This window comes from Passer montanus, unplaced genomic scaffold, assembly GCF_014805655.1.
Source record: "Passer montanus isolate IOZ18808 unplaced genomic scaffold, ASM1480565v1 scaffold43, whole genome shotgun sequence".
In the NCBI taxonomy this organism is placed as follows: Eukaryota; Metazoa; Chordata; class Aves; order Passeriformes; family Passeridae; genus Passer; species Passer montanus.
The window spans coordinates 2,115,323-2,129,788 of record NW_024369151.1 but is presented as its reverse complement, the minus strand read 5'-3'; the positions used below and the strand labels follow the sequence as shown (position 1 = coordinate 2,129,788).

At 52.3% G+C, this 14,466-nt stretch overlaps 1 protein-coding gene across 9 annotated transcripts in view; it reads right to left on the bottom strand.

Annotated features, from left to right (window-relative positions):
* Window positions 1–14,466, bottom strand: part of CACNA1B (calcium voltage-gated channel subunit alpha1 B) — a 298,336-nt gene that overhangs the window by 200,643 nt on the left and 83,227 nt on the right. The gene's annotated exons all lie outside the window — the stretch shown is intronic.

The following is a 14,466-nucleotide window of genomic DNA, read 5'->3' as shown; positions in this document are numbered from 1 at the left end:
CTGGGCTGTGGACAGGGAAAAGTCAGAATTTATTCCTTCAGCATCAAAACCAGAAATTGTAACTCCCCCCCTTCTGTTTTTTAGGATAATTTAGTCATGACAGCTCCCATGCTGAGTGCTTGGGGAGCAGTATTTCATGAGTGTGGCAAATAAATCCCTTTTTTCCTCCCTGTTTTTTGTAGATAAAAGTCGAGTTCTGCAGCTGAGAAGGTGAGGGCAGTTCCAGGTGGGTGCTGCCTCCAGGAGCTGGGTCTGCCACCACCACGGGAGATCCTTCACACCCCCACAGGCCCTGCTGGGGATCACCAGCCCAGAAAATTCAATTCTTTAATTAAAACATCTCTTCTGGCTGCACTCAGCTGCAAGAACCACAGCCTGCAAGGTTGGAAGGGACCTTAAAGCTCATCCAGTGCCACCCCTGCCATGGCAGGGACACCTCCCACTGTCCCAGGCTGCTCCAAGCCCCAATGTCCAACCTGGCCTTGGGCACTGCCAGGGATCCAGGGGCAGCCACAGCTGTTCATAGGATCATAAAATCCCAGAATATCCTGAGCTGCAAGGAGGGCACAAGGATCATCCTGTCCAACTCCTGCTCCACCCCACCACGAGCCCAAAAACATGGTCCAGATAGGTGGTGAGGTGAATTTTCTCCCCATCCCCATTCAAACAGAGCCTGCACCAATTCAACAGCTCAAACAAATTTTATTTTGGTGGTTTTAACCCTTGTTCTCTCCTGTTTGGAGTGGAGCTCCTACCACACCACTCCCCACTGGCAAAGCTGGGGGAAGAGGGATCCAGCTGTGCTTACGGGCCCAGGCTGCCAGATGTGCAGCAAGAGTAGGATGTTGGGATGAATTTATAACCTTTGGGACATCACAAAGCATCTGCAAGGGCAGCAGTAGTGCTCCACTACTTTACACAGGATTCAAAAACCACAAAAGGCTTTGGATAAAGAGAGTGGGAGGAGAAATCTAGGAAATCAAGGAAGCCCAAAGAACTCGATGCACCCAGGTGAACATGGGCCAGAACTCAGAGATTCAGAGATCCCAGCATGGCTTCTGTGTGCCCCAAGGCCACCTACAGTGACCCCAGGATCCCCTCAGCACCAACACAGCGCACGCCCATGGTCACACTCTCCCTGGGCATTGGCTTGCCTCTCCTGCTTTCCTCCTTTTCCACCCCATTTTTCTCCACCTTCCCCACCCCTTCTCCCCCAGCACAGCAGCATCAGCCCCTTCCCAAAGCCAGCAGGGGCTCACAGATCCTCCCTGGGCAGCAACCAGGGAATGACAAAGTGGCTCAAGCTGGAAGGGACCACTGCAGGTCATCAAACAATATGTGAAAGAGGGGAAATTTAGAGAGAGAGATGAAGGAATTGTTCCCTGTGCGGGTGGGCAGGCCCTGGCACAGGGTGCCCAGAGCAGCTGTGGCTGCCCCTGGATCCCTGGCAGTGCCCAAGGCCAGGCTGGACAGGGCTGGGAGCAGCCTGGGACAGTGGGAGGTGTCTCTGCCATGGCTGGGGTAGCACTGGATGGGCTTTAAGGTCCCTTCCAACCTGTAACTTTCCCAAATCCAGTCCCACCTCCTGCCCAGCAGGGTCCCTGGAGCTGTCACCCAGGACTGTCTGGATGGGGTTTGGATACCTCCAGGGAAGGGGCTCCAAATCTCCCTGAGCTCCTGTTCCAGCAAATGAACGGGACAATGCAATGGGCAGGTGGCACCTCAGGGGCCAGAGCAATGTCACTGGCACAGGGAAGTGACATCTTTATAGCAGGAGAGGGGAATGTGCTTCAATTAATTGGCTGTTCAGATAACAGAGGCTCCCGCTCTCCACTGGGCTGTTACCAAGCCTGGAATTGCTGCAGATAAAAGTCTGGCAGCATTTTCATCATAAACCCCACATTTGTGGGCTGTACATTCCAGCCCTCAAAAAAATCCATGCTGTGGGCAGAAATCTGCCATCCCAGCTCCCAGCACAGCAGCAAATGTTTGTGTTTTCCAAATCTCCAGAGCAGTCCCATGGGGCAGAGATGGAAGCTGCAGTTTCCCAATATTTCAAAGCCAGGCAGGGAGGTTTTTCCAAGTGCTGCAGCCACCTGAAACTCAGGAACACAGCAGAGATGACCCCGGGTGTGCTCCTGCTGCTGATGTGCTGCAGTTACTTCTCCTCTCATCACAAATTCAAACCTGAATTTATGGAGCAGGAGAGAGAGATCCATGGGGGATTTCTCAGGCAGCTGCAGGAGAGGAGCAGCCCGTGGCCCACAGAGCTTTGTGACGAGGAGAACATCACACTGAGGGCTTTGGGATGCCGGCCAACAGCATCAGATGCTCGCTGTTGATGCAGCCCATTGCTGTGAAATGGTCCAGAAACCCCCCCAGCTCTTCGGCAGCCGAGTTAAGTGTTATGTTCAGAGCTAAATCAGCCCAGGCTTAGCTCTACAGCCAACAGAGGAGAGCACAGGCAGGGAAAAGAAACCCAGAGTAGTGCTGGCAGTCCCTGGGGTCCTAAATGTGCAGGCTGGGTTCAGCAAGGAGGGCTGTAAGACCTGATGAGTTTAATCGTCTGTGAGACAAGTCACTGTTCCACTCCATACTGCTGTTTCCTCTCTAAAATACACTGCATTTTCCACCCTAAAATTAAAATACTATTAAAATACACTGCATTTTCCGCTCTAAAATTAACATACTATTAAAACACACTATGTTTTCCACTCTAAAATACACGGGTCTTGCTTAAACTGGGATTTTTAGGGAGGACATTCTTCGTGTTTGACTGGATTTAAATCTCAGTTTAATCGTCTGTGAGACAAGTCACTGTTCCACTCCATGTTGCTGTTTCCTCTCTAAAATACCCTGCATTTTCCACTCTAAAATTAAAATACTATTAAAATACACTGTGTTTTCCACTCTAAAACACATTGGTCTTGCTTAAACTGAGCTTTTTAGGGAGGAGACTCTTTGTGTTTGACTGGGTTTAAATCTCAGGTGGGTGGGAGTGCCCAGCTCCAGTCTGTGCCCCATCAGTCCCTCTCCACAAACCCAGCTGACTCTGCCCCCCAGCACGAAACTGCCCCAGAGGGGCAGGGAAGGAGCTGGCAGCGCTTTTCCAGCCGCTTGCCATTATGATAATTGGGCTTTGCAGGAGCAGACCATCGTCTAGACAGCGCTGAGCTCCGAGCCGGGAAGGTGCGGGAGGACTCAGCGTGGTTTCCAGAGTAAGCGATTCTGACATTTGCAGAGTCATCGCCTTCCCCCCGCCCGGGATCCGAGCCTTTCCCTCCTCCTGTAGCCCTGGAAACAGCAGCGGAGGATGGAGCAGCTCCAGGTGTGCCCGGTGGGCTGCGCCTGCCAGGGGCACCCAGCTGTGCCCCCCAGCCCATCGGGGGAGATCTATCTGGGGAATTCTTCATCTGGGAAGTTCTTGGGAATGCTGTGTGGGGCAAGTTCCTGGGACAAAGGAAGGGTTGGACAGGGGTTTCTGTGAGCACAGGGGCTCCCTGAACTGCTGCCTTGCAAAGCAGAATAAAGGTATCAGCGCAGGTGGGAGGAACATCAGATGGCACAACTGGTAGTTCCTGCATCCAGGCACAGGGCATGGGATGAGGAGGGAGGGCTGGGGAAGACAGCAGCACCCAAAACCAGTCAAGTCTTACAAAAATTCAACTCCTTCCCTCCAGCTTGTTGGGGGGCCTTCACAACTCTCAAAGTTCTGCTTTGTGCCTGTCTGATTGTTTTCCCCAGATTCCCTGGAGCAGGTCAGAGCTCAGGCCAGTGGCCAGCACAGGGACACTGCCATCGTGCCCAGGCTCTGAGGGAACAGCACCAAACAGGGACAGAAACTGCAGCCTCCAGTCCAGCACTGGGAGCAAAATGCAAAAGGAAACACTGAATTCCAGAAGGGTTTGTGTTGGAAGGAACGTTAAAGTCCAGCTCATTCCATGGGCAGGGAAACCTCCCACTGTCCCAGGCTGCTCCCAGCCCTGTCCAGCCTGGCCTTGGGCACTGCCAGGGATCCAGGGGCAGCCACAGCTGCTCTGGGCACCCTGTGCCAGGGCCTGCTCACCCTCACAGGGAACAGTTCCTCCCCAATATCCCACCTAAATTTCCTCTCTTTCATAGATTGCTGTGGGTTGGAATGGACCTTAAAGCTCATTTCATTCTAACCCTTTCCCAAGTGACCTTCCAGGTCACTCAGTAAGTGACATCTCTGTGGCAATAATTCCAGCAAAGCAAGAAGTGTTGCTTGTTCTTAGAAAAAGCACTCAAAGGAAGGTGGAGAAAGCCCTTTTTTCCCACCAAAAATGTTTGTTTTCAGGGAAACATCAATTTCAGTTTTCCAGTGGGAAATAACAAAACATTTTGGTTTCGCTTTAAGTTCAAATATGACTTCAGATTTTATTTTTATTTGGTTGCTTTTAACTGCAGCAATATTGTAAAGCAGGCTGAAAGCAGCATTTCCACTTAAAATCAGGCTGAAACCTCCCAGGGGGAATCTCTACTTTCTAAACCAAAAATTTTTGGAATGAGGATTATTCCTCCACTATTTCATGGTAAGGAAAAACATGGATTTCTGGGTGACCATCCTGCAAACCTGGAGAGAAAAACTGTCATCCTCCATTGTCTCATCACCCCTTCCCATTGGGGTGGGGTTTGAGGTCTGAGAATTTGGGATGGGGACAGTTTGGTGCTTCCAGCTCACCTTCAGAGCCACAAGGAGAGGTGGGGACAGCAGGACCCTCCTGAGGAGTCCCCAGCCACCACTGCCACTCCCTTTCTCCTGGCTCAGGGAATCCCACTCACCTTTCAGCTGTGACAGCTCCATGACTGATGGCACTGTGGTATTTACTGCTTGTCACAGCAGCCTCCAGCACATCACACTTTTGGCAGGAGAGGGAACTCCTTCAGCTCCTTGCAGCTCGTGGAAAAGTGATGGATTTATGGTGGCCCTTCCCTTGTCACATTCCCCCAGAGCCTGGGGGGAAGGGAAGGGAAGGGAAGGGAAGGGAAGGGAAGGGAAGGGAAGGGAAGGGAAGGGAAGGCTCAGCCAGATGCAAACACTGAGAAAGGGAAGAGGCTCCAGGGAGGTTGCACCAAGGGCAGGTGGGGAATGAATCAGTGGGATCAAGTAGGATCCACCCCAGAGAGACTTGACAAGACCCATCCTTCTCCTGGAGCAGGTCCTGGGGATGTGCAGGATGTAGAGCTCCAGCAAAGGAGGAAGGTCAGGCTGTGGGAGGAGGAGAAAAGGAGGGAGCAGAGAGGAGGGAGGCTGGAGAGTGCCAAGCACCATCAATGCCATGGCTCTGCCAAGAGCTGGGAGGACAAAGCTGACACCTGGGGTTTGCAGGTGACAAAAGTTACAGGCTGGGCTAGAACCAGAGTTTGGATTTTATCTCAGAGACGGTCTTTCTTCAGGGAAAACAAAATAAAAAGAGCATTTTAGCCTGGAAGTTCCTCAAACCTGCTCTGGAGCTGCTCAGATGGAATGAGCAGGTTTTAAGGGACACACATCTCCCCCCTTTCCTTTAACTCAGCTGCTGCTTCCTGGCAGTGGGACACCCAGTCAGTGCCCATCACTGTTGTCCCACCCTGCCCATGGCACCCTATCCTCTTCCACGAGGGATGCTGAATCCTGGAGTATCCTGGACTTTGCTGTCCAGCCCTCAGCACCTCCCCTGAGCCAGAATTCATCCTCCCATGCCCTTATTCCAGCTAAAATCCCACAAATGGACCTGCCAGGATGGATGTCTCCCCATCCCCAGCACCTCCTGGATTCTGAGCACAAGCTCTGCCAAATACAAAGCTGAGGAACCCAAACTGAGGAGAAAATTGAAGGCACCAAACTCATTAAAGTAATGAGTGCCCTGGAGCAGGATTTGTAACTGCTTTGCACAGAAAGGAGAGGCTGAATCTGCACACGTAGTTACATCAAACCCCTGCAAGCCACAGCTGAGTGCAGGAGTTAAACCTGCAGCTTTTCCCTGTCCCAGTTGCAGGAGGGAAGAGTTTTTTCCCTTTCATTTTCCTCTCTCTCCTCTTGTCTCCTTGTTACATGAATGAGGCAGCAGAATTTTAACGGCTTTAATGTTCTGCAAAAGCTCAGAGCAAACGGGACTGCTCTGACCTTTGCAGTGCTCTGTAATTCCAGCAGCTGTCCAGAACCCCCTCCCTCCCCAGGGAGAGGGGACAGCCAGGAAAAGCACCTTGTTGCTCAGAGTAAATCAGCCATGGGATTTTCCTGGTGGGAGAAGAACAAGGAGATGCCTCCCACACCATCAGGATCTGTAGGGATCAGCCAAGAGGGAACACTGAGAATAACCAAGGGCTGGATGCAGGAGGCTCTCACCAGTCCCTGCCCAGGTGGGACCAGGTGGGGAAAACGAGGGCACAGCACTCCGGGAAGCTCCCATGGATGGAGTTTTGTGCTTCCAAGGGGGTGAAAGCAATGGGAAACACTTCAGTGCTGCTAAAGGGAAGAGGGCTGTCAGCTCTTCCCACAGCACAGAGAACAGATTCCCTTTGGGAAATGGAGATGCAGTGAAATCCTGATCAGAACCACCAAGCCCAGCCAAGACCCAATCCCAGCCCCAGGCTTTCCCCTGAAGCTCTGCCTTCTGTTTTCCTCCTCCTCTCTGTCCCATTCCCATTGGATGGGACCACTCCAAACCCCATCCTGCTCACAGGCTGCTGCACCTCCCTCCCAGCTGCTTAAAAACACAAAGGGCTTCTCCCCCTGCTCCTTCCTCTTGCCCAGTCCTCCTCTTTCCCTTTAACCTGAAATTCCCTCCAAGCAAACAGAGAAAACAGCCCTGGCTGCCACAGGCGAGCAATAACGCAGGAAATTTTAATCCCTGCCTGTGATTGTACAGAGGAACACAGAGTGAGATAAAAGGCTCACCAGCCCTGGCATTATTATATTAGAAAGGTAATTATCTCTTCTGCCACCTGACTTTGGGCTTTCTTCATATAATGAAGTTTCCAGCCTGTGTTTGCAGCCACAGGAGCAGGCACCAGAGCCTTGCTAGAAACACGAGAGAGAATTGTCTGCTCTGGGGGGAGAGCCAGCAGAGACAGGCTGGGAGGAGGAGGAAGGAAGGGGAGAAGAAATCTGAGCTCCTGGCAGCTGCTGGTGCCTGTGTCCCACCCCAGAGCCAGGCTCAGGATTCAGCCCAAAGCATAGCAGCACATGCCCAAATTCACATTTGTGTTGAGGCACCTGCCCCGTGGATCCCGATCTTTTGGGCTCTTCCCAAACCATCAGGAGGGCTGAGGAGATGTTAAAATAAAAAGATAGTTTTGCCTTTTGATGCTTCTGAATAATGCAGGAAAGAGAGTGCCCAGCCCACCAGAGAAGCCTGGAATGGCTTGGATGGAAGGGAATTAAATCCCATCCAGTGCCACCCCTGCCATGGCAGGGACACCTCCCACTGTCCCAGGCTGCTCCCAGCCCTGTCCAGCCTGGCCTTGGGCACTGCCAGGGATCCAGGGGCAGCCACAGCTGCTCTGGGCACCCTGTGCCAGGGCCTGCCCACCCTCACAGGGGAGAATTCCTAATTCCCAAGATCCATCCAGCCCTGCCCTCTGGCAGTGGGAGCCATTCCCTGTGTCCTGTCCCTCCATCCTTGTCCCCAGTCCCTCTCCAGCTCTCCTGGAGCCCCTTCAGGCCCTGGCAGGGGCTCTGAGCTCTCCCTGGAGCCCCTTTTCCCCACCTCAATGACAGACTGTCTTCCACCACAATATCCAGCCCCTCCATAGGGTTCAAGGGCAGCAGCTGCTCCTCCCTGACTCAGCCTGTGCTCTCCTGCAGCCCAGACCATTGACCCATGAGTGGCTGTCATCTCCTCCCTGCACTGGGAAGATGAAGTCAAACTCCACCTCCCAAATTCCAGCCACCTCGTGCCACCCTTGCCAGTCAATAAATCCCTCCCAGCCTCACCCCGTGCTGTGCAGCTCTGGGATCAGGCCCGAGCTCTCCTGGCCATGGCCCCTCTCCTCTGTCACACCCTGCTCTGAAACACCAGCAGCCTTTCACCTGCTTTTACTTATTTATCCAACAGGAAAGGAGAGAGGAAAACACCCCCTGGCCAGCCTGTGTCAGCAATTAGGAGCATGAAATGTCTGGCAGGAACAGCTTTATAACCAGAGCTGTGCCCTGTCCTTCTCCTGTGCCCCTGGCACGCAGAAACCCCTGAGGATGAGCCTTGGCGTCAGCCAGGGAGGCAGGGCTGGCTCCAGGGACAGCAAGACACCAGGGACCAGCAGCAGTTCTGTCCCATGGGATCTCTTTTGGCTGGCCCAAAGCTTTTCACCTCTCCAGGCTGCTGTTCCAGTCCTCAGACCCACGGGCCCTAAGGCAGCAGAACCATCTCTCAATTACTCACAGACACACTGCCCTCAGACTCTCATCTTGTGGCACCAGGCATCACATATCCCCCCCAATAAATGCTTATGGCCACAAAAAATTCATCCAGACCCCCTCCCACATCTGCACACCATCCCAGCAGCAATTCTGTCCCAAGGAATCTTTGGGTGCCCCAAAGCCTCTCACCCTCCAGGCTGCTGCTTGAACCCTCAGACCCACAGGCCCTAAGGCAGCAGAACCAGCTCTCAATTCCAGCTTCCCCTGCCCTCAGACTGTCACCAGGCACCACATATCCCCCCCAAAAAGTGTTCATGGCCACAAAAAATTCATCCAAACCCCCTCTGACACCTACATACCTTCCCTGCACACCATCCCAGCACAGTGATGAACAGGAATTCTGTCCCAAGGGATGTTTTGGCTGCCCCAAGGCCTCTCACCCTCCAAGCTGCTATTTGAATCAGGAATTCTGTCCCAAGGGATGTTTTGGCTGCCCCAAGGCCTCTCACCCTCCAAGCTGCTGTTTGAATCCTCAGACCCACAGGTCCTACAGCAGCAGAAGCAGCTCTCCACCCTCCAAGCTGCTATTTGAATCCTCAGACCCACAGGCCCTAAGGCAGCAGAAGCAGCTCTTGATTACTCACAGACCCCCCCAGACTCTGCACACCCCAGCCTGGTACCTAGCACAACGTGCCTCCCCCTCCAAAAAAATTCTCATGGCCACAAAAAATCCATCCAAACCCCCTCCCACACCTGCACAGTGACCATCAGCAATTCTGTCCCAAGGGATCTCATGACTTGGGACAAAAGATCCCTTGGGATAGAGTTTTTCACCCCTCCAGGCCGCTGTTTGAACCTCAGACCCACAGGCCCTGAGGCAGCAGAACCAGCTCTCAGTTCCAGTTCCCACTGCCCTCAGACTCTGCACACCCCAGCCTGGCACCAGGCACCACATCCCCCAAAAACCACAGTCATGGCCACAAAAGCCATCATCCAAACTTCCTCCCACACCACATCTCCCATCCCTGCCCGGGTAAGGCAAGGCTTGCTTTCCACACTCCCAGCCTCCACATCAGGTGTCTCCATTCTCTCTTGTCATCCTGACATCCCAAGCTGACATTTCTGTACTGCTCTGACACCACTGGAATAAATAAGCTGAGCCTAACATCTGTTCTTTAGTGAGATTAACTCTGATAACCAAGACCTGTGGTGATCATCAGTAACAACACAAAAATTAATACTTAAACACAGTACAAACCTCCAAATACAGAATCCTAGAATCATTTAGGTTGGAAAAGGCCTCTCAGATTGAGTCCATCCATCCCTGGGTAAATGATATTGATATTTACAGGTCAGCCCAGGACCATGGTGGCCACAGCCACCTCCTCTCTTACTCCAGTGAATTGCAGAGACTCTGCACTGGCCCCTCCTGGCCCCAGGGGACCTCCTTTGCCCTGGAGTGGATCCAGAAAGACACCAACAGCTGTGGCAGCAAGGATTTTAAGAGCCTCAGGCACAAGAAACAAGCTGAGCTCAGAGGCAGCCCTGCACCAGGGCTCCTCAGGGCAGGGACTGTCCCTGCCTGGGCACAGCATTCAGTCCAGTCTCAAAGCTGAGAATTTTGACCAAAAAAAATTAGGATTTTTTAACAAAAAGGATTTTTAAACAAAATTCCAGTTAATCCTTCAGGCTCCCTCCATACACATCCCCCAAGGAGAAGAGGAGCACCCAGGAAGGGTGAGGGTGTGAAGGACCATGGAAAGGGCTGCATGAGGTGACCTCCATGGCATTTCCACCAGGAGCCACATGCTGGCCTTCCCCCTCCAATCTCCAAATTCCCTTAGAAATTCCATTACCCCCATTTCAGCAGTTTCCTTTGCTCCAAAGCTTCCAGCCCCAGCTATAAATGGCATTTAACGAGGAGCTGCTGGTGCCTGCTCCTATTTCACTCCCAAAAGGGCTCTGGCTTTGGCAGGGACCTGCTCTCCAGGAGGTCCAAAGGCTCCCTCCCTGCCTCTCCCCTCTCCCCTGGCCACCACGAGGAGGTTGAGGGCATAGAAAAGTGATCCCATGTCTCAGCAATCAGCTGAGGATCAGGAAAAGGCAGGGAGCCACCTGAGGAGAGGCAGAGGTGATGCCACTTCCAGTCAGTCCCTGGCATTTTAATATTGCCCTAAAAATTCTGGTTTTCTGCTTCATCTGGGAGAAGCCCTTAAAAAAAGCCCTTTTTGTTCACACACGTCCCACCAATGCCCAGCCCCTCCTGACCCCCCAAAACAAGGAAAGCCTTGCAGAGGCAGCAGGGGAAAGGTTTTGGGGACATGGCCTCAAACCCTGCACACATCAGCTCAGGACATCACACACTTTCCCTCCCAGCAGGCTGGCAAATGGCTGCTGGGATCTCAGAGAGCTTTTTCATCTTTAAAAGGCATAAAAGAGAACAAAAGGCAGAAATCCATGTGCAGCATTCCCAGATCTAACAGGGCTAATGAGAACTCCAGCTCCTGGGCTTGCAGAGCAGCTCAGCACCGCTGAAATCCCTCTGGCATTTGTTATCCCTTGTTTGGGAGCAGCTGGATTCACTCTGGGGTCTGACCCACAGAGCAGCTCCAGAGGCTGTGGGAGGGAGCCAGGGAATTGCAGGGGAATGGGCTGTGGCACAGGCTGGGGATGAGGGCATGGCCACCCTGCCCACCAGCCACCCCTGGGGCAGAGAGCACTGCCAGGGCTGGGTGACACCTTGGGGACAATTCCTGGCACAGGAAGGAGCTGGAGAGAGTCCAGAGGAGGCCCCTGAGATGCTCGCAGGGCTGGAGCCCTCTGCTCTGGGGCTAGGTGAGGAAGAGAGAAGAGAGAACTTAGAGCCCTTTCCAGAGCCTACAGGGGCTCCAGGAGAGCTGCAGAGGGACTGGGGACAAGGCATGGAGGGACAGGACACAGGGAATGGCTCCCACTGCCAGAGGGCAGGGATGGATGGGATATTGGGAATTAGGAATTGTTCCCTGGGAGGGGGGGCAGGCCCTGGCACAGGGGGCCCAGAGCAGCTGTGGCTGCCCCTGGATCCCTGGCAGTGCCCAGGCCAGGCTGGACAGGGCTGGGAGCAGCCTGGGACAGTGGGAGGTGTCCCTGCCATGGCAGGGGTGGAACAAGGTGTCTTTTAAGCTCCTTCCAACCCAAAGCCGTTGATAAATACAAAACCTGCCCAGTGCAGTATGTGCAGCATCTTTGTAGATCTGCATTTCCGTGCTGAGTGGATTTCAATTAAAGCCATCACAAAGAGACAGGGCCTCTCTTCCCATTGAAATCACAGCAGCAGATCAGAAGGAGTAGGAAAATTATTTTTAAACTCTCTACCTCAGATGGTGGAGAGCCCCATCCTCTTCCACTGAGGGGAAAAACAAATTAATTGATACAGGTCAAACTATCCAGAGCAAGACTGTCAATTATTCCCCAGTAATTATCTCCATTAAAATTTAAACACACATAAAACCAACTCAGTGAGGTTCAGCCTTCAGATTTGCAACACAGGAAACTCATCTTCTGGAGAATGAAATTTAAGAGTCAGCTCCCAATAACATCCAGATGTCCAGACAGGTCTCATTTATATAAAAAATCATTTAGGGCGCACATAAAAAGGAGCTGCCAGCACACACACGTGCAAATTCCCAGCTTGTGTGTGAACTTGAGGAAACGAAAATCTCTTTATAATATTTTACAGCATCTTCCCTCCACACACAGAATATCCTTTACAAAAGCACTGGTGTGCAGCCTAAATAACACAAGATTCCCATTCAACACCCTGGGAGGATGAGAAATCTGATTTTTATTCTCATTCTAAACACTGGGAATGGAAGAAAGCTGAGCAAACTCCTTTTGGAAAATACTTTCTCAAAGGAAAATGCATGTGGAGTGAAACCAAAAGCGTTGGTTAATTTGAGCTGAATACAGTAAATGGCCTCAGCCAGGAAAAATGAGGAGCTGAAGGAGTAATCAAACATTTCCTTTCAGTGTTTGCTCAATTAGGTAGTTCAAAATGGTGCTTTAACTTGGCTAATTCTCCATGAGTCAGCACAAACGAGCTTTAAAATTTATATATAAAGCTAGAAAAGTGGAGCAACAGCTGATTTTCACACCTTGTGAGAAAAAGTAATGAGAGAAGTGCCCAGGTCCACCGAGCATGCTGAGCTGATTTTCCTCAGGTTGTTCAGCAGAAGTGGAAAATATCAGGCCAAGCTCTATAAGCCAGGATCAGAGGGATACCAGGAAGCCCCTGGAGTGCTCAGCCCAGCCCTGGAGCCTCCCTTGGATGGAAATCCTGGGCTGGGAGCCTCCCTGGGGGCCCAGCCCCAGGCCCAGGCTGCAATCCCTCCCTGCATCCCTCGGTTGTTCAGCAGAAGTGGAAAATATCAGGCCAAGCTCTATAAGCCAGGATCAGAGGGATACCAGGAAGCCCCTGGAGTGCTCAGCCCAGCCCTGGAGCCTCCCTTGGATGGAAATCCTGGTCTGGGAGCCTCCCTGGGGGCCCAGCCTGCAATCCCTCCCTGCATCCCCTGTGCCCTGCAGCAGGGCACAGCACAGCTCCCGTCCCTCCCAAAGCCCAGGGCTGCCCCATGTCCATCCTGCTGCTTCTGCTCTTCTTTGTTCCACCCCTGCCATGGCAGGGACACTCCCACTGTCCCAGGCTGCTCTCAGCCCCAGTGTCCAGCCTGGCCTTGGGCACTGCCAGGGATCCAGGGGCAGCCACAGCTGCTCTGGGCACCCTGTGCCAGGGCCTGCCCACCCTCCCAGGGAACAATTCCTGCCCAAGGAAAGGAGCTGCTCCCCCAGGCTGCAATCCCTCCCTCCATCCCCTCTGCCATGCACCAGGGCACAGCTCCCATCCCTCCCAAAGGCCAGGGTTGCCCCATGTCCATCCTGCTGCTTCTGCTCGTCCCAGGGATGGGCAGAGCTGGAACAGCTCCGAGAAGGGCAGAAGCTGCTCCAGGAGCTCCCAGGCAGCTCTCACCTCTCCCTTTTCACTGGTTCTCCACGGAGCTGCTTCCTGTCAGCTGTTCAGCTCATCAGGAGCTTGATTTAGTGGGAAAATGTGTGTTCAGAGCAAGCCTGCAGCTGATGGGGTGATGCTTTGGAGCACCTTTCCCTGAGGAATGCACGCCTAAGAGCCTCCCATTGGTCATCCGTGTTTGCTGGGCCTCAGCTCAGATATTTGGGGTTGGGATCAGGGGGCTAAACTCAGAGGAAGGCAAAGCACTGATGCCCTCCCTGTTTTGCCAGGACCTCCAGCCTGGCACTCTGGCACAGAGTTCCCACCCTGGGGAGCACATCTGGGCTCGCTGCTGCCCAAATGGGCTCCTTGTGCTCTGCCAGGGGAGCAGGGAGAAGGGGCTCTGCTCCTGAAAGGGCTTCAGGGAGGGCAGAGGGAATGAGAGGGAGGTGTCTTCACACACAAATTTATTGGATTTATGATGACTCTAGCTGCAGGGAAGAATGATGTGTAGAACGCTATGATATCAGAAGGTTAATTAATTATTTTATTATAATATAACTATTTTACACTCTATTACACTAACAAGAACTATACTAAACTGAAAAACTGGTGACTGTCTGCTGACCAGACAGTTGATACAGCTTGGATCTGATAGACTAATGAACATAAACAGTGTCCACCAGAATCCAATCAAGCAATCACTTTCAGGTAAATCATCTTCCAACACATTCCGCATGTTCAAAAACACAGGAGTAGCAAATGAGATAAGAATTATTTTGATCATTCTTTTCTCTGCTTCTGTCTGTTCAGGGGGCATGTGAATACCACACAAACTGGGTCTGCTGGTAGATAAATCCAGATACTGAGAGGTGAAAAAAGTAATGGAAGGAACCAGAAATTCCAGAGGAATCCCACTGATTGACACAGACTGTTCCTCACCCAAGGCTTTGCTAAATCCCTGGATTTGGAGAAAAAAAGAACAGAGACACAAGGAAAAAGAAAAGTGGGGGTACATATTAAAAAGGAGGACTGTATTAGATGATTTGGAAAGTCTGAGCCTCTCAAGTACCTCAGGCAGTGGAGAAAGAGAGAGGGAAATGTGGCCAGGAAATGAGGA